The sequence below is a fragment of the Mesocricetus auratus genome, unplaced genomic scaffold (assembly GCF_017639785.1).
Source record: "Mesocricetus auratus isolate SY011 unplaced genomic scaffold, BCM_Maur_2.0 Super-Scaffold_100031, whole genome shotgun sequence".
Lineage (NCBI taxonomy): Eukaryota > Metazoa > Chordata > Mammalia > Rodentia > Cricetidae > Mesocricetus > Mesocricetus auratus.
Window position 1 is genome coordinate 11,312,337 of NW_024429212.1, and position 25,569 is coordinate 11,337,905.

Here is a 25,569-nt window from a genome sequence, read left to right on the forward strand (position 1 = left end):
AACAATGTCTCAGCACACTTGGATTCACCCACTGGTGTTGGTCTGTGTATGATGTAAGTGTTCCCGTTTCTCTGTCTTCAGAAAAAAAGGTGATAAGACAAATATCACCATCTTGCTTGCATTATAGTGCCATGGACTATGGGGTAGAGCATTGTTTTATGACTGTTGAAGGTCAAAGATTCAGACCTTGCTCTTGTACAGTCACTTTGCTTTAAGGTCTAGCAGAATTGCCCAAGTGAACTTAAATATCTATTCCAGCACAGGAGAACCTGTCAGAGTCAATCTCGCTGCACTGTGACTTTACGCACCTGTGAGGACCTGCTCTGGATTGTCTGAGACCAAGGACAGCATGGTTTGGTTTCTTAGATCTTTAATGACCACAGAGTCCTAAACAGATCATTAAACTGTAGTAAAATTCAAGCTCCAATCATGGTATCTTACTCGAATGGGCAATGGGAAAATTAAAAGAATGTAGCAAAAATATTTTTAAAAGCATTTAACCAAAAACTCTGATTTTTAAATAATCTGATACAATTTTTGGCATGTTGTCAGTAAATTAATGACACTCGCAGAGCAGGAAGTATAGGTAAAGCAAAGCTTTTCCGCATTGTCAACTTCTAAGTTCTGAAGGACTGCTCATTTTTCTGGGAGTTCACTGTGCGAATATCTCTGTCCCATATATCTACAACAGAAATTTCTTTGTAAGAGGGGTCCTTAATTGATCTATATAATAAAAGGCCGGAGACAGATTTAGAGGAAAATACTGAGAGATCAGAGAGAAGGAGCAAGCTGCAATACGTCTTACCTCTTAAGTGTCTCCACAGAGAAGAGAACAATTTCCTGTTTGTCCTGGCTTCATATACTGTTACTGCCCAGGTAGTCACTTCCTGCCTGTCTGTATAGACCTCCAGGCCTCTATGGTTAGCTAGTGGCAAGCTCCAATCTCTGACCCCCAGACAGGCTTTATTTGTGCAAAAAAGATGTCACCACATTTCTTTGTTGACAAAAGATTTAATAGTTAAAATTTCCCATGAGTAAACTATACTACAGTAATGATCCTAAGAAAACCAGGAATCCTCCTCACATATTCTATCTTGGTAAGAGCAAGTCACCAGCACATATGAGAATGCCTGTGCCTGGGTCATTTTGTTTTCGGTTGTGCACGACTTTTTTCTTCTTCTTTTGATTGAGATGAGTCTCTCTTTGGCATGCAGTCAGGACTAGGTAATGTTCTCAACATTTTCCTCTATATGCATCAGGATAAACCCGTAATATTCTGTTTCACAGCAGCTGCCTATACTGTGTTGAGTTTTCATGCCAGTGAGAGCCTTTATCATCTCTGCCCATTATGAATACACAGGCACACACATTTTCAAATATGAAGTGAAAAGGTATTTCAAGGTGTGCATAGGATCCCTCACACTTAAGAGCACTGCATGTGTATCTAGTGGACTTTATTTCTTACTACAGAGACTCTTGGGTATCCCTATAGGATGTGACTCAAATTCATAACATCAAATTGTACATTGAAAAATAAATGTGGTGTTTCTCAATGTGATTGTGATCCAACCTGAAATTAGCTGTGAAGAGTGGCTCAATGAGAAATTGTATAGATCTGTTTGAACCCATGGAGACTCTGTTAGTTAATTGACATGGGCCAGACCTAGCCCAGTGTGGGTAGGCATCGTTCCCTTGGTTTGGGATCCTTGGGGGGGAGGAGGAGAGTGTCAGCAAGTAAATCTGCATGCCAACTTTCTACTCTGCTCATGGCAGTGGATAAGAAAAGTTGCATTTTGCTCCCACCTTGACTTCTCCAAATGGATGGGCTGTAACATAGTAGAGCTGTGATATAAAATAAACACTTTCTCTCCCAAGCTGTTTGTATTTTGTCATAGCAACAGAAATGGAAGTAGAACAGTGCTGGTGAAAGCAACAATTTGAAAGATCCCGACTCCACTCAAATGTAAGATTGCTATAAAAGAAAGCAGCCTCAATCAATGTCACTGGCTTGAACTACGTTCAGGGAAGTCTTCCTAAACAATTGTGAAGCAGCTGCAAGAAATTCAAAAGAAGACGTGGCATTCGGAGCCTGAGCTCTCCGTGCCACCTTTACTTTGTGACCCACAAAAGACTGGGAGAGCCTGGGAGCAGAGAAGAACCATGCGGGGAGAGTTATTGGCTAGGAACCTGCCCACACATGCAGCCTGGAGTAAGGAAGCCACGAAAGAAAATCTCTATAAAGGACCGGTGAGAAGGTTAACATTTGTCACTTGAAACGTCAGCATACTGCCGGGACAGATGAGCTCTTAGGGGATCCAGGGAAGCAAAGGCAGAGGCCTGTTTCAGAGCTCATGACAGAGATTATAAGGCATGATCGTAGGTGAATAGTGAAAGGCACCTTATTTGTCCTTCGGCTTCTTGCAGGATGACATGGATTGAAAGGCAGTTATTCTAGCCTCAAGGCTGGTTGGGGAGATTATGGAGGCAGAGAGTAAAGAAAGAGACCTTTTGATAGGGAGGGGGATTTGAGGGTTAGGAAGAACCCTGGTGCCAGGGAAACTTCACGGAATCCATAAGAATGACCCCAGCTAGGACTCTTAGGAGTAATGAAACCAGTGACTGAACTGGGCTTCCCCTATAATCAGACTGGTAACTACCCCAACTGTTGACAGAGAGCCTTCATCCAGTAACTGATGGAAGCAGATGCAGAGATCCACAGCCAAGTACTGGGCTGAGATCTGGGATTCCTGCTGAAGAGAGGGAGGAGGGATGTTGGAACCAGGGGGATCAATCAAGGTCATGGATGGGGAAACCCACAGGCACAGCGGACCTGAGCTCCTGAGATCTCATGGACTCTGGACCACCAGTTAGGGATCCTGTATCAGACTAACCTAGGTCCTCCATTGTATGCATCAGTTATGTAGCTTGGTCTGTTTGAAAGGTTCCTGGCAGTGAGATCAGGTGCTTAGCTGGCTTTGTTGCGATGCTGGATCTCCTTACTCAGCCTTGATGCAGGGGGAGGAACTCAGTCCAACCACAACTTGATGTGCTGTGATTTGTTCAAATCCACAGAGGGCCTGCCCCCTTCTGAATGGAGGAGGAGGAGGAGTGGAGGAGAGGTGGTAGATGGGAGTCATGGGAGGGGATGGGAGGGGAAACTGTGGTTGGTATGTAAAATAACTGAAAAACTGTTAATTAAATAAATAAATATAAGAGAGAAACAAGAAAAGCAGTCATCCTACTCTGAAGCAGGGACAACCACCTACCGTGACAATGGAAGTGCACTTGTGATCTGGTGGCATTTTATCTCTGCATGATAAGATGACTTAAAAACACTGTTTCTGATCTTTGCAAACAGAAAAGGTGATTTCTTCTTGGAGTGTTATATAGTGAAGAGTTTAGAAACTTACAGCTTCCTACATGGTGATGGGGTCTACATTCAATGAGAGCACTCTCCATTTTCCCTCCATGTAAAAAACTCAGATGGTTTTTCCTTTCTTAGAAGGCAAAGCCTGGTGAGAATCTACATAAAGCCATAAAAAGATTATTACAGCCAAAGTCAGACAATACCATATATAGATGAGTTAAAAACCCAGCAAGCAATTGTCTTACAATTACAGATTGTTCATTAGTTACCATAACTCAGATATGGCAGTAGCCTAAAGGGCCATCACTCTTGAAGACATAGATAATGAATGAAGTAAAATTAGTGGTATTTGAGTGAAATAAATGCTATAGTTTGATAACCATCTCCCAGTGTCCAGACAACCAATTCATTTTCCTAAGGTTTTTAAAATATTTCTGGCCAGGCTCACCTGTTAGGATAATTGACATGTGTGGGCAGAGAGGTCAAGAAATAAGCAATGTAGGCCCACTTTATTAGAATGAAATGCTTACTAATAATACTGCTTCCCTGTTCCTTCAACATGGACAAGTATGCACAAATTCAGCAAGATGTTGGGTATGACATTGCCACCATTCTGTTTTGAAAATGTTTTAACTCTCTGATGACCTTGCTGAAATTTAATCCCCCATTATGAGCTATTAAGAAAGGAGGACCAAGAGACTTTTAAGAAGTGATTAGGGCTCCATCCTAATGAATGAATTAATTTAATCATGCAACTAATGGACTAATGGGTTAATGTGTAATCTCAAGGGTGGGCATGGAATCAAAAGCCTGTATGGATAGACCTCTTCTATGTCACCATTTCTTGTTACATGACACCATGTGCCACCTTGGAACTATGCCTACAAAGCTATCACCAGATGGGTCCCCTCAATCTTATACAAGAATTCTAAACTAAAATAAATGGTTCTTTTTTTCCTATTAGTGTATAACACACCAAGTTTATAGTACTGTGTCATGGCAACAAAGCGTTGACTTAGATGCGTTGCTCTTCATGGAAAAAGAAATTGAACATCCAAAAGGCTGAAGTCCCTAGCAACACATGATGCAGCTATGAGAGAATGAAGAGGTGGTGGTTATGAGTCAGTCACTGATATCTCAGCAAAATCACCACATACTCTCAACAAGGTGTACACCATCAGGTACTAGGAAGGAAATGCTTTGCTATAGGTTGTTTGCATATTTGAAAACCTAGGTAGTGGGCATTCGAGTTGAAATGTGGACATTAACAGGAAAAAGTAAGTTGCAAGCTGAACTGCCAGCCCCATTTGGAAGAGGGGGCAGTCAGTGGAAAAGTTGCAGCATCAGCCTTGGGACTGCCTCAGTTGAGCTGGAGGACTTTGGAAAGGCAGAGAATCCCTAGCCCCGGAGCTAGTTCCACTGAAGCACTGGGCACATAGCTTTTAAGGAACACATGTTGTGAGTTTAGAAAGGAGAGATGAATATTTATAACTATCTGATACTTTTCATGGCATGTTTATTAATAAAAAACTGCTTTAGATGATCTATTGACAAAAGTATTTTTAAATAAATGGCTGTCTATTTTCTTCACACAGAGCATTAACAATACACAGTTATGTGCTATGAGGCAGCCCTATGAATTAAATGGCAGCCTGGGGATCCACCCTTTAATACCTAACTGTGCCGGTTATCACAAAAGACTACTCAGAGCCCAGTGGCATTTTCAGCATGCACTTGTACAGCAGCCAAGATCAAACACAAAGGCATGTCACATGGACAATTAGAAAAAGAACCTTTGCAAGACCTTTGAAAGCAAAGGGATATAGTGGGGTCTTCAGTGAAGTGAAGGGTTCCTTGTCATTCAGTATGTGAAAGTGACCTGCTTGGTTTCACCCCAGAGATGGCTAGTTGGAGTGCTGTTTCCTTAAGTATTTGTGTAGTGCTCTAAGCACAAGGTCTGATGTGGTATCAGCAGTCACAAATCCTATTAGTTCTACAATACTACAAAGCTACACACGATAAGCATGAAAATGGAGATGTTTGACCATGCTGCTCTACATATTTGCTCTCATGTGTACCCATCTAGGAAAAAAATTTCTAATGCAGAAATTCTGACTTAGTGACTCTGTTTTCTGTGAAGCACACTTGGTTGGTATCCCAAAGCTGACCCAAGATGACAATTCCAGAGTCTCATACCCCAGTGGTGAAAAAACATTGAAACACAATACTTTAACATAGTTATGAATGCCGAATTCGCCCTTCAGTTCACAAATAGGGCCATATTGGATGCTTTTTTGTCTGACTTTCATATTTCGGTGCATTTCCCTGCTATGCCTGCGGTACCCTGAGGGCTAGCCACTTGCTCATGTGTTCCCATAGAGTAGAGGAAGAAGGACTTCCTGGAGTCTGGAATCTAGATCATCCCAGTTCCCTATAAAGCAACTGTACTATTCTGAAGCTCAGACCAGAGGGCTTAGCTGACATGCACACAGTCCTGGCTTCAGTCTTTGATACCACTAGAAACAAATAAATGCCACAAGTAACCTTACTCTATGATCACTTCTTGTATCTAAATTTTAGGCCTTTATTGGCTTAAAAAATTTTTACAGATGAGCACAATAGGACACAACCATCCATCGTTACAGCACTTGGGAGACTGACTTAGGATGATTATCAGGAGGCTAAGGCCATCATGCACTAAACAATAAGACAAAACCAACAAAACCTTTTTATAGGTATGATTAGAGTTCAGTGTTACAGCACTTGCTTAATTCTTACAAGGTCCCAGTTCTGATCCCAAAAATGGAAGGAAGGAAGGATGAAAAGGAGAGAGGGAGAGAAACAAAGACAAAGAGAGGGAGAGAGAGAGAGAGAGAGAGAGAGAGAGAGAGAGAGAGAGAGAGAGAGAGAGAGAGAGACTTCAGTATACCAGTTTACCCAGTTGAGCAATTTCCTAAATCCATGAACTTAGGAGGTTGAGTCAGGAGTACCCTAACATCTAAGGCCAGCAACTGAGTGAGAACCTTTGTTTAAAAATGAAAGGAAAGATGGAGATTCAGCTCAGTAGTAGAGGGCTTTACAGGTCCTATGTTCAACTTCCAGCTCAATACAAATAAGACTGAAAAACTCTTATTGTCTGTGTTTTTCAGTGTGCTGCAGTTTGAGCTGGGGGAATCAGCAGAGACCCTGACACAACACATCATTTAAAGTTTTCAATCTTTAGCTTTCTGCGCTCTCATCGATCTTTGCAAAACACACCCACCATAACAGAGGAGCTTAAAAAGTCTATTTTCATGTTCCTCTCTTTTCCTTCTTCTCTTTGTGTTTTTTTTCCTCTCCTGTTTCCATTTAGCCTATGCGTGATCTCAGATGCTTAGTTTACTCGTTTGTATTTGGACATTTTACCCCATCACTGATGCTTCCCTGTACAAAGCTTTCTGGATATGCTGCTGACTTCCTTTGAAGAGAAGCAACTCCTTGTTGTCTTCTCCATTGCTTGCCCATTTTGTCAAATTATCTTCAAGGAGTAGAATCCAATAAGGTCTTTAGCAATTTAAATCAGATAATTTAAAAATAGTTATTAAAATAAAGCCCCATGACTGGCCATTTTTTCCTTCTTTTACCTATAAAGCAGTCATCACTTTTTTCTCTCTCAGTATTGTATTTCTCCTCAATAATTGATATGTCACATTAAAGGAACACAAAATGGTCTTAATTATGCAATAATGATCAAGGCAGTGTTTCCTGAGAACTAATGGTTGCCTGAGAGGAGGTGATGGCTTGAGGTCCAGCTGGCTATTAAGCCACAGGAAATGCTGAGGGCCAAGAATCGTATTATTTCTCTCAGATGAAAATGAACCAAAAAAAAAAAAACACCCGAAATGGATTATTTTTCCTCTAATGGGTAAAATGGCCTAATTTTGGATGCAGAAGATGGTTTGTGTAGGAGGAATGTTTTCCCTAATAGCCAAGTCCCAATGGCCCAATGGTCAGTGGTCTCTACATTTTGTCTTTAATGTGGTGGAGAACAAATAATATTCTATTATTGATTTGAAGTTTAGATGCAACCAGAAATACCTCACAGCTTTTGTAGCTTTGTCCATTCCTGTATGTGCTGGGGGATATTATGCATAGCATTGCCTCTGACATCTTTTTGAGGGCAGGAAGTAGATTACACTTGTGCTTAATATCAAAAAAGTTACTTTAAAGACATTTGGTAATAATAATCAATTATAAAGCCACCAAAGCAGTTATGGACTTTTTTTTCATTTATTCTTGAGGTCCTTTAATAAAATGTTGAGGAAAGAGGACTGACTACAAAGTATCTTGGGTCACTCTCCTGTCACAATGCATATATAGAGATGATTCACGTGGTACTCAACATAAAATTATTCGATGTAAATAGCATACTAGATCAACCCTCTGCCTCTGATGTGTGGTGACTCCATAACCAAACTAGTGTGTTTCATAAATACCAAAGCTCTAAAATACCATGTAGTCTTTTTATCAGACATTCCAAGTACAAAGGACACTTATTCAAAGACTGCATTAATTTGGTGAGATACATGAAAGGGCATGGTGGCCTGCTTGGTGCCTAATGACCAAAGCTGAAATAATTTGATGGGAAAAGCAACACAGGAATGTTAGACAATAAGACAAATACAAAGTAGATATTTAGGCCCATAGTGACATTCAGAAGGGACAGAATACATAAACGTGTTAATAGAATGTGTTGTATTGTACCAAGGGTTTTATAAAGGTGTTCCACTGTCATAGGGATGGAGTACAAACCTCTGTTTGTTTAATTGTTTTCAGTGTGGATTGTATGTGGTGGTTTCCTTCCCCTAAAGTGCAAAATGGAAAGTAGAGGGCAGAATGGGAATCAAGCCAACATGATGACCAAATCAGGTCTTGAATTCTTTAACATGCAATGTAGAGACTTAATGGTATTAGGCTTTATGAGGACAAGAGTTGTCTGTAACAGTGGAAGTTAGGAAGTCATGTGCTTTGAGGAAGTACTGCCTTGAGTAAACCCACCCAACACGGTATGAAATAGACAAATGGCCACTCTGTTAAGTACATTATATTGCCAAGAGATAAGTTGGTAGAAAACATGGCACACCTTGCTGAGTGCTCAAAGAAGAAAAATATCAATAAAACAAACTCTAAAGTGAAAAATCTTAATGCACATGTGAATTAAAAAGTAGACATTCTTATAAAAATGCAAGTTAAAATTTCCCGAGGAAGGAGGCATATGTCTCTTTTGTGTTTCTCTTTACTTGGAGAATTTAGGACACTCACTATCACACAGTGGACCTTCCTTCATTTTATCTGGATCTGGCTAATACGTACTATATTTTTAAGAAATTTGTTAAATATTTACTTAAATAATAAATATTTCCCCCTTGATTTTTGAATGCAAAATGAAATTGTGAGGCATTAAGCAATTTCAACCATAATTGACTTAGTAATGCAATGTTTTCATGATGTGTAGGAGTAAGAGCCCAGCATGATTCTAAAAGGAGTCACAACATTTTTGGAAGGAGTGGTCGTGGTACTACTGAGGTCAATGAGACTGAAGGAGTAGCTTCTAAGTTCAAACCCTGTGATCTCCAGCTGTCAAGCAGAAATAACACGACTCACTTTAGAGATAATTTAGAAGGCTAAGTTAATATATTTTAAACACTTAGGTATTCCTTAAGATTATGGAACCCCCTTGTAAATGAAACAGAATATGTTAATTTTAATGTTTTTATTTATATAAAAACTATTAGACATAGTTTCAGAAAGTGCATGGCCCAGAGAAACTATTTATTTTGTAGTGTTTAAGCTGTCTCATCAACAGATAAGCACAAAAACTCATGCCGGAAATTAACTGTGGTCATCAAGTTAAAATCGAGGCTAGTAAAATGATGCCGAATATAGGAAGCCCTCAATTCCTCACATATAAAAACATTTTCCCATACCTTTCTATCTCTCTAACACATATGTATGATGAATACATGCATATGTACCTACCTGTGGGTTGCTGGGTGCATGCTGCATGCATACATGGCTGCATGAGTTTGACATCAAGTGTCTAATTTGCTCACTGTCCATGTTATGTATTGGGGCAGAGTTCTCACTGGACCCAAGGTTTCTCATTCAACTAGTGTAGCTCAACGTCTCACTCTAGGGAATGTCTATTGTCACTTTTTATACAGTGATAGTAAATCGAGGCTATAAGACCTACTCAGCTTTAGCCAGTTCCTAGGGATCCAAAACCAAGACCTCTCACCTGTAGAATAAGCACTATATGCACTGAAACATCTCCCCAAGGTCTTTGATATCTAAAAACTTGATGGAAATTTGAGATAAAATAGATCTGGGAATCATGGCACATGCCTGTAATCCCAGCACTTGGGAGGTAGAGGCTGAAAGTTCAAGGGGATGCTCAGAGTTCAGACACATAAGACTCATATCAAAAAGGAAAAAGAGAACAAACAAGAAACAACAAAATGTGAAATAATTTAAATGCGTTTTTCAAAATATAAAAATTCAACAGCTTGTGATCAATATCAAGAATAACTGATTAAATTATAAAAAAAGGTAAATGCTTGGTAACCAATGCACAATTTGCTAAATATGTTTAGAAATTATTAAGTAATATGATGGAAGCAATTAAATTATGGTTTTTAAATTTTTTCTCATTCTAAAGATTGATGGTTGGATGTGTCTCAACTGCATAACCTTGGCATGTGCTCAGTAGACAACGACCAGGTGGAGCACTGAGGCATGATAAAAATTCTTACATAAGGAATGCTCAAGCATGATGGGAACACCTACATAAGGGTAGCCCCCTATGAAGCCCTGTATGTATCCTGTGGCTGAGTCATTCTAGAAAAATTCAACCAGTTAGTAAGTTATTGGGTCTACAAGAATCCTCCATAATGTGCCACTCCCATGACATATTTTAATGTTCACCAAAAAAGTCACCTCTATTTTATCATGAAATGCTTTCAAACCATCTTACTTTCCTCCAAACATCAGAGATAATAGTGTCCATTAAGGAAATAGAAATTTTGACAGTGGCTGGTCAGAGGAAGTTATTTGGCACATAAGTGTGCTTTGTAGGACACCAGAGTAGAAATCCAAGTATAACCAAATAGCAAAACTGGGGGGGGTGGACGGCATGGAGAACTTAAAGATGCTTTTATAAGGGGGAGGGTATAAGAAGCAAGCCACAGTCACTTTCAATCTCACCAGCTGATGGCTCTGTTCCTGGTATTTAAAAAAATGAATCAATTTAAAATATTTTGATCACCATCCAGGGATAGTGTTATCTGCCAGCAATAGAAAGACTCGGGAATTAGTGGTAAAAGGATTGAGTAGGATTGAGTTATGGGGAACTAAATAATGACTCTGTCTTTCACATTCCATATATATCCACAGACAAATGGATGTATGTATATATGAAAAAAACAATAAAGTTCATTCCAATGTTTCCTTTTTTGATATTTTTCTCAGTCACATGACTATATTAGGTCTAAGTCTATTGTATCAAGTACTCCTATTTAAGTTAATTATTTAAAGTATACTGAGCTCCAGAAAGTTAAGCGTAAGATGGTATTAGAGAAATTGCATCTTAAAGGCAACAAGGCTTACCAAACATTTAAGCTATCCTCAGAGCCTAGCAGGACATAAGAGTAAGACAAAGAGTATTCATATTTGGTATCTGATGCATTTGTAATCTGTTCATTTGTTTCTTCCAAGATTGCTAAGATTTTGTTAGAAAAAAAATCATTTCTTTCTTCACTAGCTTTCCAAAATGAGAAACAAACTACATACACACACACACACACACACACACACACACACACACACAAACACACACACACACAATCTTTATGTTACTAGTATTTATACATTTTTATAAGGTCTTCATCAGCTCAGAATAGCCTTACTCCCATGATCTAACTGAGAAAAATCTTGAACTTCCCCCTTTTCCTGACTGTATCTCTGGTATGCTGAAATTACAGGCACATCACCACCACACCCAATTCATATGGTGCCGAGAGTCTACTCTGGGACTATTACATGCTGGACAGCCACTCCACCAATGGGGTTAAGGCCCCCACCAGGCTTAATTTTTAAAATGAAACTGTATTTAGGTACAATTTTTCTCATAAGTGTCATGATGTATTAAAAACTGCAAACTCTGTCTATTTCTATTATGCTTCTTTTGCCCTGAAATGTACTACATGGATAAGAAAAACACATTTCTAGCCTTAAGCATCCTTTGAGAAAAGTGCGCTGACCAGAATGCCCAGGGTTGAGCTCAAATAGGAGTGGAATGGAGAAGCACTTGGTTTTCCTCGTGGTTTGGTGTCATTCTGTCGTCAGTTAGAGAACAGTGAAAGAAAAGATTTTAATAAACATGCATGTGTGCCTCAAAGCTTCTGGCCCATTGAATTTCTGTTTTCAAGTTATTTGGGAGTTGTTTGCACAGCCACAACCCTGTAATACCATGGCCACCTAATTTAATGCTTCTGCTACAGGGTCAAGAGATAATACTCATATATATAAAGCCACTTGAGAAGAGTTTTTGTTTGTGGAAGGGTGGTGTTGACCCAGTTTATGTATCCTTGAGCATTCCACAAGATCATACTTGTCCATCAATGTAGTTTAAACGATTTATTTTTGAAAATGTACTGACTTTCATGCTGTTATGGCTGAATTGTGCAGCAGTGTTTCAGGGTAAGAGTTCCTTTGAGGAAAATCATGTCATTCTCTGAATTATGGAATAAAATAGATATTAAAATTTCATGTTTCTTTATTTGTTCATTTAATAAAATAGATGTACCAAAAAACAAGTACTTGAAGGAAACAGATAATAAGAAATTAAAGGTTATATTTAAATGGTTAAATGGATTTTTGAAAAAAATGCAGTAGATGGCATACCAGCAAGAGTGTAGTCTCTCTTTTGACGTACTAATTTTCAAAACAGAGACATTGTGAAGCATGATATTAATTCCAAAATTACTGTTATTATTCAAAAATTGGGAAGTGTCCTGGTGCTGATGTTTAGCCTCTAGATAATGTCTTATTTGTGTTGAAGGCTGAGATATTATCCTTTTAAATTTTGTGATAAGAGAATAAAATCTAGTTGCTATCATTAGGGTCTTGAAAACTGGATATATCTCATTTTGTAAAGATAATTATTATTCAAATGATTCTAGCTTTTTCTTATGGGTACAAAATTGCAAAGGACTTTGTCCAATAATAGGGCATTGTGAAAAATTTTAGCACAAGGGCAATTGCATGACTTACAATGATAGCATTATAGTTGAAATTTTGTCAGTTTTCAAAAGCATAGTTAACTGAATGAAAGAAGGATAAAGAAAAGTCTAGGGGGGCATCCATGTAAAATCTAACTCATTCAATATGAAGAGAAGTTTGATGAATCTATTTATTATTGACTAAAACGTATCATACTTATCTGCCATCTATAATAAATGAAAGACATTCTTGATTTTCTGAAAAAATCTTTTCAACATTTGTTTATTGTGAGATTTTAACAATCACCTTCTTTAACAATAATAGATAGTTATCATTATGTTGGAAGAAAAATCTTAGCTTGTCCACATTTCACTTAACTCTTGTTTTCCCCTCTTCAGATGATCATTGTAATTTACTAACAAGTAAGCTGTAAATGGGACAAGGTGATTTAAAAATGAAAGTGGTTTGATTCATAAATTTTAGAAAACACTAGCCCCATAAGGGCTCCCTCTATCAAGCATCAAGCTCTCTCTCTCTTCTCTCTCTCTCTCTCTCTCTCTCTCTCTCTCTCTCTCTCTCTCTCTCTCTCTGCATCCTGCCTCAAACTCAATCATCCTGACCCCTCAAGTTCCCATCTCCTTGCCCCTTCTCCTCTCCTGTGCATCCCCCATCCAAGTTTATCCAGGAGATCTCCTCTATTTCCCCTTCCCTCGGAGATCCACGGATCCCTCTCAGGGTCTTCCTCACTACCTACCTTCTCTGGGCCTGTGAATTGTAGCCTGGTTATCATTTGCTTTATATCTAATACCCACTCCTCAGTGATTACATACACCCCCACCCTAGAAAACCTCCTAGGAACCCACAAGAGCTAAGGCTCCTAGTAATAGATGAGAGAGTGCCTGAACTGGCCTTCCCCTGTAATCAGACTGGTGACTACTCCAGCTGTCATCATAGAACCTTCAACCAGTAACTGATGGAAGCAGATTCAGGATCTACTGTCAAGCACTGGGCAAGAGCTCCAGAAGTGCAGTTGAAGAGAGGGAGAAGGGATTATATGACCCAAGAAGGTCAAGATAATGATGGGGAAACCCACAGAGACAGCTGACCTGAGCTTATGGGAGTTCAAGTACTCTGATTGCTAAGGAGACTGACCTAGGCCCTCTGCATCTATGTGACAGTTGTGTAGCAGGGTCTATTTGTGGGGACCATAGCAGTGGGACCAGGACCCATCCATAACACATGAGCTGGCTCTTTGGATCCTGTACCCCATGTTGGGATGCCTCACCCAGCCTTAATATAAGAGGGAGGAGCTTGGTCCTTCCTCAACTTAATGTGCCATGGTTTGTTGACTCCCATGGGAGGCCTTACCACTTCTGAATGGATATGGAGGAGTGGATGGTAGGTAGAACAGAGGTGGGGAGAGGGAACAGGAGGGGAGGAGGAACTGTGGTTGGGATGTAAAATAGTTAAGTAAAAAATATTTAAATTTTGAAAACCTTTCGTCACATCCTTTAGTTTTATCCTTGTCTATTTTAAGGGGAGGTATCATGATGAAGACATGAGTCCTGCTTCATAGAGTTCCCATCAATGGCTGACAGGCAGCAAACTTTAGACCATGGCAACATACTCCTCTCCACTCAGGAGAATGAGAGTAGACTCTCTGCCGTCTACTACTTTCTAATTGAACTCCGATCTTACCCAAACTACTTTTCAGCAGTCGGGGACAATCATACTTCCCATTTTCTTTGGAACATTGATTCCCCATGAGAGGCCTCACCCTCTCTGAGGAGTAGATGGGGGATAGAGTGGGAGGAAGAGGGAACTGGGATTGGGATATAAAATAGATACTTTAAAAATAATATAAGAATATTGTAGAGTAAAGCATGGTGGTATGGCTGTGATCTCATCAGTCAGGGAAGCTAAGGCAATAGGTTAATGACTTTAAGATCAGGCTGGGTACCTAGCAAGACTAGACTTTGAAACCAAATGCAAAGGAAAAGAAATGAGTAGTATAGAAGCCATTAATATCATGGACTCCTTGTATTACCGTAGTAGATTTCTTAATAAAAAATAGTGAAGGATGACTTGATAACAGGATCAGTATTTTATTGAATGTTTGTAAAAAAAGAAAAGTCAGAATACTTTGTGACTGCTTGTTTTCAGCATATGTGAATACATGAAGATATCACAGAGCAGAGATATTCATAAGAACCTTGCAAAGTGATATGGAAAGGCAGGTATGGAATGCTAGATCTTCTCTTCGTAGCATTCAGTTTGCATAGGAGAAATGTTGAGACAGTTTCTGTAGTGACTCTAGGAGTCTAATATGGGGAATCTTTTCTCTTAGATGGTAGCTAGTTAAGAGTCACTCGAGGTACAGGTTAACAATTTCAAGAGAAGGGTAGCAAACAGCTAAGTGTTGAGCAGCATGAAGCAAAAGAAAGAAGGCTTTCTACCTTCAAAGAACTTAGTGAAAGAAACCTATCTACAGCCCTAAAACCCCACAAGCCAATGTGTTGAGCCTGAAAGAGGGCCCCCACCCAGAGCATACTGCAGCTCAAATAGTCTTTCCTTGTCTAGATCTCTTCAGGAAACCTGAAGTCTTCTAGTAAAGAACAAGCCTGGCTAGTTCTTGTTATAGTTGCTACATCCCTTTTCATGTTCACTATGCTAATTGAAGTCATTATCTGTCGATCTCACCCAGGTTTTTACCCTAACTTGATTTTATGCAAATGAAGTGATGTTTTAAAATGTCACTAAAACTATATTTGACTTCAACAGTATTTCTATAGGAACACTTTAGTCAAAAGTGTTGATGGAATAGTACTCCATTTTGTAAATGTTCCACATTTTCTCCATTCATACTTCATTTGAAGGGAATCTAGGTTGTTTCCAGGTTCTGGCTACTACAAATAAAGCTGCTATGAACATAGTGGACCAGACATCCTTGTTGTATGAATGTGCATCTTTTGGGTATAAGAGTGGAATTGCTGGATCTTGTGATAGACTGATTCCCATTTTCATGAGGAACTGCCATGCTGATGATTTCCAAAGTGACTGTATGAATTTGCACTCCCACCAGCATTGGAAAAGTGTTCCCCCTTTTCTACATCCTATACAGCCTACAATGTCATTGGTGTTTTTTTTTTATTTTTAGCCATTCTCACAGGAGTAAGATGGTATCTCAGAGATTTGCATTTCCCTAATGGCTAAGGATGTTGAGCAATTTCTTAAGTGTCTCAGACATTTGAGATTCCTCTTTTGAGAATTCTCTATTTTGTTCCATACCCCAACTTTTTAATTGGGTTATTTGGTGTTTTGGTGACTAACTTCTTGAGTTCTTTGTATATTTTGGGAATCAACCCTATGTCAGATGTATGGTTGGTGATTATCTTTTCCCATTCTGTGGACTGCCCCTATTTGTCTTTTTGACAATGTCCTTTGCATTACAGAAGCTTCTCAGTTTCAGGAGGACCCATTTATTGTCGCTCTCAGTGTCTGTGCTACTGGTGTTATGTTCAGCAGAAGAAAAAAAAACAATGGAAGCTTGAAATTCCCAGTCAAATAGATGGAACTAGAAGAACCATCCTGAGTGAGGTAACCAAGTTACAAAAAGAAAAACATGGTTTGTACTCATTCATGTATGGATTTTAGACATAGAGCAAAAGATTACCGGTCTACAATCCACACCACCAGAGAAGCTAGGAAACAAGAAGGACCCTAAAAGAGACATACATGGTCCCCCAGAGGAGGGGACAATATCTCCTGAGCTAATTGGGAGCATGAGGGGAGGGGAAATGGAGTTGGGAGTTGGGAGAAAGAGAAGGGGAGAGGAGGAATGGAGAGGAGGACATGAGAGAGCAGGAAGATGGAGTCAGGGAATGAATAGAGAAGAGAAAGAAAAGAGATACCATAATAGAGGTATAGGTATAAAGAGAAATCTGGCACTAGGGAAATATCCAGAGATCTACAACGTTGACCCCAACTAACAATCTAAGCAACAGTGAAGAGGCTACCTTAAATGTTCTTCTCTGATAATGATATTGATGACTACCTTAAATGCCATCCTAGAGCCTTCATTCAGTAGCTGATGGAAGCAGAAGTAGATGCCTACAGCTAAATACTTAGCTGAACTCTTTAATCCAATTGCAGAGAGGGAAGAGTGATGAGCAAAGGGGTCAAGACCAGGCTGGAGAAACCCACAGAAACAGATGAGCTGAATAAGGGGGGAGTTCACGGACCCCAAACTGATAGCTGGGAAACCAACAAAGGACTATTCCAGAACCCCTGAATGTAGATGTCAGTTTGGAGGTCTGGTTAATCTATGGCACCTCTGGTAGTGAACCACTATTTATTCCTATTATTTCACATAGAGGGATACTCTCTCAGCCTAGACACATGGAGGAGGGCCTAGGCCCTGCTGCAAATGATATGACAGATTTTGAAGATCCCCCATGGAAGGTCTCACCCTCCCTAGGGAGCAGAAAGAGGATGGGATAGGGTGGGGGTAGGGGAGAAGGGGAGGGAGAGGGAGCTGGGATTGACATTTTAAAAAAGCTTGGAAAATTCAGAGAAAATAAATATGTAAGAACTATGACATTTATAACTTAAACATTCCTCAGTATTTTTATTATTTCTTTCCCACAGTCCTATAAGGCCCTGGGCACTAATATAATTCAAAATTTAGAAACATGTCCCCCAAGGATGTTCATAGTTCAATTTATGTTGCATTAAGTCTTGGATCTAAAACTCTAAATAAAATCATGACATTGTTTTACCCTCTGATAAGCCTAATGAAGACCAAGGTGATGGGTTTTCACCAAATACACTTTCTAAGAAGGATCTTTTAGTTTCCTCACAATGTAGCATAATAGATATATTATGATATCTCTAAACTCTCATTCACATGCACACACACATACACATGATTCTGACACATACATGCCCAAACCCTTGTCATGATACAATTCACTCCTACGTTTCTTTCCTGTTATGCTTATGATTGAGATCTAAAACTTCCAGGGCTGGTTTATTTGTATTTTTACAAGATAAAGCTGAGCTAAACAGGAAGGATATTATGGGTTACAAAAATAAGCTTCTTATAATATTTCAAATTTTGTTTTCCTGTATTTGAAATATTCCCTAGGAAAAATATGAACATAAAAGAAATATAACTGCATAAAAATAGAAGTATACTCATAAATTTAAAAACTCTCTCTCTCACACGCACATATGTATATTTATATATATAGAATCAGCCAGCTTTTACACAGGTTCCATTTGGGGTTTTTTAACTAGCCACACATCACAGATATTGAGTTGTAGACCTGAGGCAGCTCACATGGAGTGAGTTGGATTGAAGATGCTCACTTTTAAGTACCTTTACTTTTCCCTGAACTTTCTGTTGTCACACCAGAAAGATGCTTGGGCTTTTCACTTTCCAGTTCTTTTGGGGTACTTATTTTCTCTGATAAAGTTTTACACAGGTTCATCCTTTACCAAAAAAATCACAAGTTCTTATTATGATATTTTAGTAACTAGCTTCTGAACCATATTTTTCTATTTCTGAATCCTCTTCTTTCTGAAAAAAAACTTCTAAAAATCAATAGAACTTTCTGCTCACTGTCAGGTATGTTTTAAAATTCCATGTGCCTTTAACCTCCCAGCCTGACTTCTAACATGTCTGTTTACGAAACACAGACCTGGGAAAACTCAGATACTTGAAAACACACAGAAAAGCAGATGAGCTGATACCACAGTGAAACCAAAATGCTTACCTCCTATGAAGAGTGAACAGGACCTATGTCCCCACCCCACCTACACAGAAGAATCAGTTTGTGATTAATTAATTTATTTTATCTCAAATCTATCACGACACAAGTAATATTTAGTCCTGTGTACATCCCACTTGCAACTTGCGCCAAGCTCTAGTCCCATCCCACAAAATAAACACACTAAGCGCTGATCACTTAGCAATGTTAAATGCCTTCAAATGTTCTAAACTTTTGAGTTTTAATTTCTAGATACCCTTCATCGCTATTCAGTTATCAGTTCGTGACCTAGAGCTGGTTCATGAGACACACTCAGAGGAGGTTGAGATAAGGTTACTTAGCCTTATGTTTACTGGGGAGATTTACATTAATAGGGAAATCAAAGCTTGTTGAACATTTCTATTAGAGTTTCCAATTACATGCTAACGTGTGCAAATAATAGAACTGTGTCACACTTGGGGAGCTTTTCTTTCCTTTCCCCTTGGTTACCTAGAACAGAGGAGAGGGAAATCACCTAAATCAGAGTCTTGTCAGAATCTATCAGCACTGATATCAAAATGGAACCAGACAGAAAACTTTTCCCTGGATACAGGGTGGAAAAAAGTGCAATTGTACATACTTCATCTTAAACAAGGTTACATGCTCTGAAACTGTGATGTCTCTGATTAAGGGTTCAAGAGGGATGCTGAGCTAGGTTGTCTTGTTGGGTAAGAGGTAGATTAAAACAGTCATTAAAACAAAGACAATATGGAGGGGTCCAGACCCACAACACATAGCAGAGGTATCTCTTTGAGGTTTTACATGCTGGGGTCCTACACGGTGTATTTGGGGGAACATTTAATAATACATTTTTAAAGTCAGGTTGTCTCTGTCTTCTAAGTGCCAGGAGAAGGGAAAAGTTTCAACTCTTTAGTCAATGTGTGCTCATCATCTAGGATGAGTCACCTATAGTCCATGACAGCTTAGATGCTTAGTAAAATTCCTTTGGGGAATTGAGGGTTACTGCCATTTATTTTATAGGAGCTAGGAGACAGAGAAGGGGTGTTGCTGCTTCCTATAGGGGTAGCCCCAAACCTAATATCACCAACCAGCTTCATTAAGTTCCAACCATACATCTGTCATTGAGGCACAAAACCCGGAGAAGGCTTAAGAAAGAAAGTAATTTATCTGGGGAGGGTGCAGCAGGTTCTTTATTCCATTTCAGAGAGAAGGCCCAAGTGTCCTAAACAGTTCTAACCCACAAAATCAGAAATATTGATCCAAGGTCAACAGTTCCTGTGGTGAGTGTCACACTGCCTGAATTTTTCCAGTTCAGTATGTTTTATTAGCAGTTGGCACTCCGAGGCAATGCCACTCTCTGGCTTGAATTTGAATCACTCATTTCCAAAGTTATTATACAAATCACTCTCTTATTAATGACAAGTAACAAACATGCTGGAAATATGTGTTTCTCATTTTTTTTTCATTTTCCAGAAACACTTGCCAAAACATCACTAATGGTTCTATTATTATTACCTGCCAGGAAGACTAATGGACTGTAAATTCAAGGACAGAGTAATTTTGATTTAAGAAGATAGCTTCTAAGGTAAAAATATGGATTATCAATACAAATAAGTTCCTTTGTGTTTAGTAAAATTACAAAATGATGTAAGTCTACCTTTAAACCCATGGAAAATTTTCTAATAATTTTGATTTCTTTTGTTTTCAACCTTCTGGACAAATATCCTCTAGGAATGGATCTGTGGTTGATGCCTATGTCTCGTGAATCAAGGTTACTGGGCTCACCCCTAGGGGTGCTGATGACCCCTGGAGAGAATTCAAAATGTGACTTTCTCAAGATCTCCTTGGAGGTGATAACTTTATTTTCAAGAAACTCCTCTTATTAAAAAGGGAATTAAAGCCGGGTGTTGGTGGCGCACGCCTTTAATCCCAGCACTCGGGAGGCAGAGGCAGGTGGATCTCTGTGAGTTCGAGGCCAGGCTGGACCGACAGCCTCCAAAACAGAGAAACCCTGTCTCGTAAAACCAAAAAAAAAAAAAAAAAGGAATTAATTCCTGATAGTCATAGACCAGTACACAAACCTTCATGTTGAAACTGGGGTATGGCAGGCAGAAAAAAACACCTGTCACCTTTGTAAGACACTCCAATTTAAAAGCAAACCAACCACTCTAAGTAGAATATTGACAATGCTCTGGATAGATCAGTCTCTTTGAGATTATCATCTTGAAGTTGGGATTACAAAACTATACTTTCATTGTTTATCTGATAATTTTATACCATGATTTTTCACATAGTAAAGTATAAGTGTCTCCCAGGAGAAATGATAGTTTTTGTTATTTGTTTTTGGTTTTGCTTTTGATACATGGTCTCATTCTGTGGTGTTATCTGTCCTTGAACTCATTGTGTAGATGTGGCTTACCTGGAACATCAAAGACAACCACCTGCCTCTTCCTCCTGAGTGTTCAGAATAAAGGCATGTGCCACTACACCTGGGTGCTTACTACGTATGCAAAATAAATTGATAGTAACATATCTGAGCATCCACAATTTATATGCAAAAAAGTAGTTTAGATATGAGGGAAATCTTATTATAAAACAGCATGGTCCTGATTTTGAACCTTTTGACGTTCTTGCAGATTTTATTTCTTATGTGGATGGACTCTTATTGTGAAGCATGCTGGCTCAGGCTATTAATAGATTTATGTGATGCTAGTCAGGTTGATCATATATGTGTGCACATGTAAGTTATAATTTGTTGTATCTATCTGAGTTGACAAAATTTTAAATCTTCTTGTACATAAGTAGACAGTCAGACATCAATGTAAAAGGCCCAAGTGAAGCTTGTAATCTATACTTCAGAAAAAAACAAAACAAAACAATTCCTTCTCCATCTGCATCAACCAGGATTTACTGTTTATAGTTACCAATGGGTAAAGGCTGGGCTTTCTGCAGCCTCCCTTAAAGGTTCAACGATGATATATGGGTGCTAAATAAAGGCTTATCAGCTTACTGTACATCAGAGCCCAGATAAAACTTCCCCAGGAAAGGAGAAAATGGAACAAGGACCTATTCAGAAATGTTGGTCTTCAGATATACCAGTACAATGGGACTCCTCTAAGTGACAGCATGGCTTAAGGGTGGAATTTTTACTCCCAGGCCAGGAAATTCTAAGGCGGGAACCAAAGTCTATCTTAACTCTGGAGACAGGGCCAGGATCCAGGCTGTTTTTCTACTGTGTTCTGGCTTTCTGAGACATGTGAATTTTGGAAGATAAGAACAGAATAGCATATTAGCTGTAACATGTGACACTTGTCAGATTAACAAAGGGAGTGGGAGGGAGGCTTCATCCAAGTCTCCATTTTTCCTGATGCAGTTTCAGGTTAAGAAGAGCACAATATTCATGTTTTAAATCCTGATTTTAAAAAGGGAAAGAAATCAAAGATTTGCAGGTCATAGAAACCGAAGCTAATTCCCTCTGTGTTTTAAAGATACAAGATCTAAAGATACACAAAAATGTCCCTTGTGGACCACAGGGATCTCTTGGTGCTTGGTTTTCTTTTTTGTTTTATCTAAAATATTAAAAGGAAGAACAGAGTTTGTATCTAGCACCATTATTCAATGACAGGGCTCTTTTGAGGTATACCTGGTCCCTCTGTGGAAATAGTAAGGCACAGTTTTGTAAAAATAAACATGGAAAAATGAACCCTCTTAAGTTAATTGTACCTTTCTGGCTAATTTTCTTCAAACACATGGAAGCTACTACTTAATTGACTTTTAGATGACTAGCATTGGCACACAGGAAGTCCTCTTTGTTATCTAATCTCTGTCTCTCTTGCCCTAAACCCTCTCTTGTTTTCTTTTTGATAAAGTAAGCATGGTGGACTTCTGTATGTGAAAGAGGAAACATAAGAGTCATGGAAATAGGATGGTATCTTTTTAATCATTCTTGTAATCAAATTGAATTCTCTCTCTGTGAGTGTGTGTGTGTGTGTGTGTGTGTGTGTGTGTGTGTGTTCATGCCCCCTTTTCTGTATGTGTGTGTTAACAAAAATCATAGGGCCCGTGGACAGTAACATTGTATTTATATAAGGACCAGACAGAGGCCAATTAAGGTTATCTTGATGAACTCATCCTTCACTTTTAACAAAGAAACAACGTCTGAAAAGCTCAGAAGTTTGGAGGATGACAAAGAATACGTTCATTAAAGGACATCACTGTGCTCTCTTGTTTTTGTAGGTGTTGCATTCATTACGAACCTTATACTGAAACACTAAACAGACAGTCATGATTTGCACCAACAAACACACCTTTAACCATACCCTTGAGTATTTTTCCAAATGAAATAGTCACTGAGGCAAAGCAAAGTGATAGGAAATGTATTATTCTAATCTTAGCTTCTCAAGTCAGGAAGCAAGACAGCCATGGATGACATCGCCCTCTGTGTCACTTATTTCAACAACTGCTTGTTCAATATTGATGGATCTCATCAGGAGAGAGATTCAGCTGGGTGCCAGAGTAGAGGACAACTGAGGAAGTGAAGGGCGCCAAAGTCAAGAAGGAGACTGTGAATCCCAGGGACCAAGCTTCACTTCCCAGAACACAGCTTTATTCTTTGCAACTGGAGAAGGTGCTTTGGATTTGGACAAAGAGGTAGCAAGCATTGCGACCATGCACTTTTAAGAGATTACCTTAAGTTCTTTTTTTTTTTTAAGGAATACTCTTATAAATGGGGTATGCAAGAAACATAAGGCAAGGCTTCTGTTGTCAAGAATTTCAACTTGTTTAGATGAGGCAACACAGCTGGCAAAGTCTTCAGCTAGCAAGTGTTTGACAGTATATATACACATACATACAAAGATTAGCTCAATAGAGGGTCAGGAAGGGATGAGGATGCTTTGAGCAAAAAAAGAAAAAGAGTACAAGGCAGTCACTCGATAGTGCTGGGAATGGCTGAACTTTCTTACAGGTTTCCAAAGACACAGGTGTAGCGTGGTTGGGTATAAAAGATGAAAACTTTAGTCACCAATTCTATCCCAGTGCATACATAGAAAAGAAAGCAGGAGTGTAATACTTACCATTCTGTAACAAGCTGGCACTTAGTGGGGCAGCCATCATTTCCTAATATAGCATAATCTGTTGCAGGTGACCCTGCTTAGACATCCCTTGGGGGAGGGGGTGAGAAGACAAAGCACCAACAACTGTGCCTAGCACACACGCTCATACAGGCTGGCCTGGACACCTGTGGCTTGGGTAGGCTGGCCTGCAGTTTTTGTTATGTATCTACTTTTTTTTTCCCCCTGCTTTGCGGCAATCAGAGAGCATTCAGCATGAGGGACTGTCCCTGTCTTAGGTTGACCTGCCTCACAGGTCCTTGCCTGTCATTGACTATCTCGGGGAAGCCTGCCCTGGTGGGAGGAATGCCTGTTAAACTGATGCCTCAGGAGTTTCTGTGAGCCAGGCCAAGGGACCTCCCAAGGAGGGCCACATTCTGGGTGCTGAAGTGCCATGAGAACCTGAGGTATGGAAATACAAGGTAGGAAACAATTAAAGACAATAACTGGTAGTAAGACAGTACCCCAATCAAAGCGTAGGGAAAAGGGGGTCACTCCTGAACCACGCTTTCGGTCAGGAAAGGGCACACGCATCCAGAGGTCAGGCTCCCACATGTTTTTCTAAAGAAATCCAGGGGGACCAACACCATGGCCTCATCCCCCAAATCCTCCAGGTGGGCATTCTTAACCTTAATGCGCCCGGTGGACCAATATTGATTCGAGTGCTCTCACCTGAGGCTCCTCACAGCGGGAGGGTAAGTTCCCCATTCTCTTAATGGTCAGAGACACAGACAAGAACCAAGTCTAAATCAAAGACAGACTCGAACGAACAGAGCAAGTGTGTCGGACCTAAGGGTAGCTGATGTTCCCACCTGATGCACGAAAGATACCAGACAGACACAAAGACAGAAAAGGAGGAGGATCCCCGCGCTCACCTCCACGAGAACCAAGGACTTGAAACACGAAGAGGCCAACTCACCGAACAAGTCACCAAAGAGGGGACGCCGAAATGCACAGGCGGGCAAGCATGAAGAGGAGTTCGAAAGGGTGCACTGACTTAGGATCCACCGCTGCACCACCAGCAACAAAAGGCAAATATCGGGAACCCAAAAAACAGCTGCGGCAATGGAAAAAAAATACACCGATTCTAGCGGAGTTGAGACCCACGCCATCACAGGATCCACAGCCCCCACATCTAGAAGCAAGATGTTGCGGTGACCCTGTGACCTTGCTCAGACACCCCTTGGGGGAGGGATTGAAAAGAGGCAGCACCAAAGACTCGAGCACCGGGAGTAGCTGCAGACTCATTTATTAAGGGAGTTAGGCCTGCCTTTATATCCCCTCCCAAGGTCCCATTGGCTCAGGTGGCTGACTCTGCTGCGTTGTCCTTTCATCATTGGTGTCTCTGGGTCAGGTGTCTCTTCGTCAGCAGTCTCTGGGCATAGAGGCAGGCTTGGCCCAGGGAGGAAGTGCCTGCCAGGCAGGCTCATGCAGGCTGACCTGGGCTCCTGTGGTTTGGGTAGGCTGGCCAGCAGTTTCTCCTACAGTAATCCGTACAACATTCGATCAAGAAAAATGAAAATAAGCAAAAGCTAAGACTAAAACATATATGATTCATGCTTTTAAAAATAGGAGTGCAGGGTCAGAGAGATGAACAAGTAGTTGAGGACAGTTGGCATTTGCAGAGGATCTGATTTTTTTGTTCACAGCCCCTCAAGAGGTGACTCACTACCGGTAATTCTAGTTCTGAGAAGATGCAAAGACTGTTTCCTCTTCAGGCACCTGCCTGCGTGTACCAATGTAGTCTCTCACAAGTACGCTTAAGGAAAAAATAAAATAGATCTTTCAAAGGAAGATTGCGGTCTCTGGAGACGACACAGTGGGGAGAATCGAGACTCCGTTTTCACAGGGGCTGGTCTGCTTAGCTCTGCCTGAGACCTGGCCTCCCTAGGGTGTCATGATTGAAGAGGTCCTGCTAGACATCCCCTGTCAGGCAGAGGGGTGCTCAAGAATGAGGCATTAGTATGAGAATAATTCCTGAGTAGAGATGGTCTTCTTTTACACAGGAAGAAAAAGATTATATTTGAATCTTGTTTAGAAAGCCCGGACTGATATATGATGG

General features: G+C 40.0%; 1 long non-coding RNA gene across 1 annotated transcript in view; it reads right to left on the reverse strand.

The window, feature by feature from the left end:
• LOC110342272 overlaps positions 1-24,735 on the reverse strand; it is a 124,516-nt gene extending 99,781 nt beyond the window's left edge. Inside the window, exon 1 of the long non-coding RNA XR_002384303.1 lies at positions 24,427-24,735. This is a non-coding gene — a long non-coding RNA (uncharacterized LOC110342272). The remainder of the gene's footprint in view (positions 1-24,426) is intronic.
• Positions 24,736-25,569: the final 834 nt, after the last annotated feature.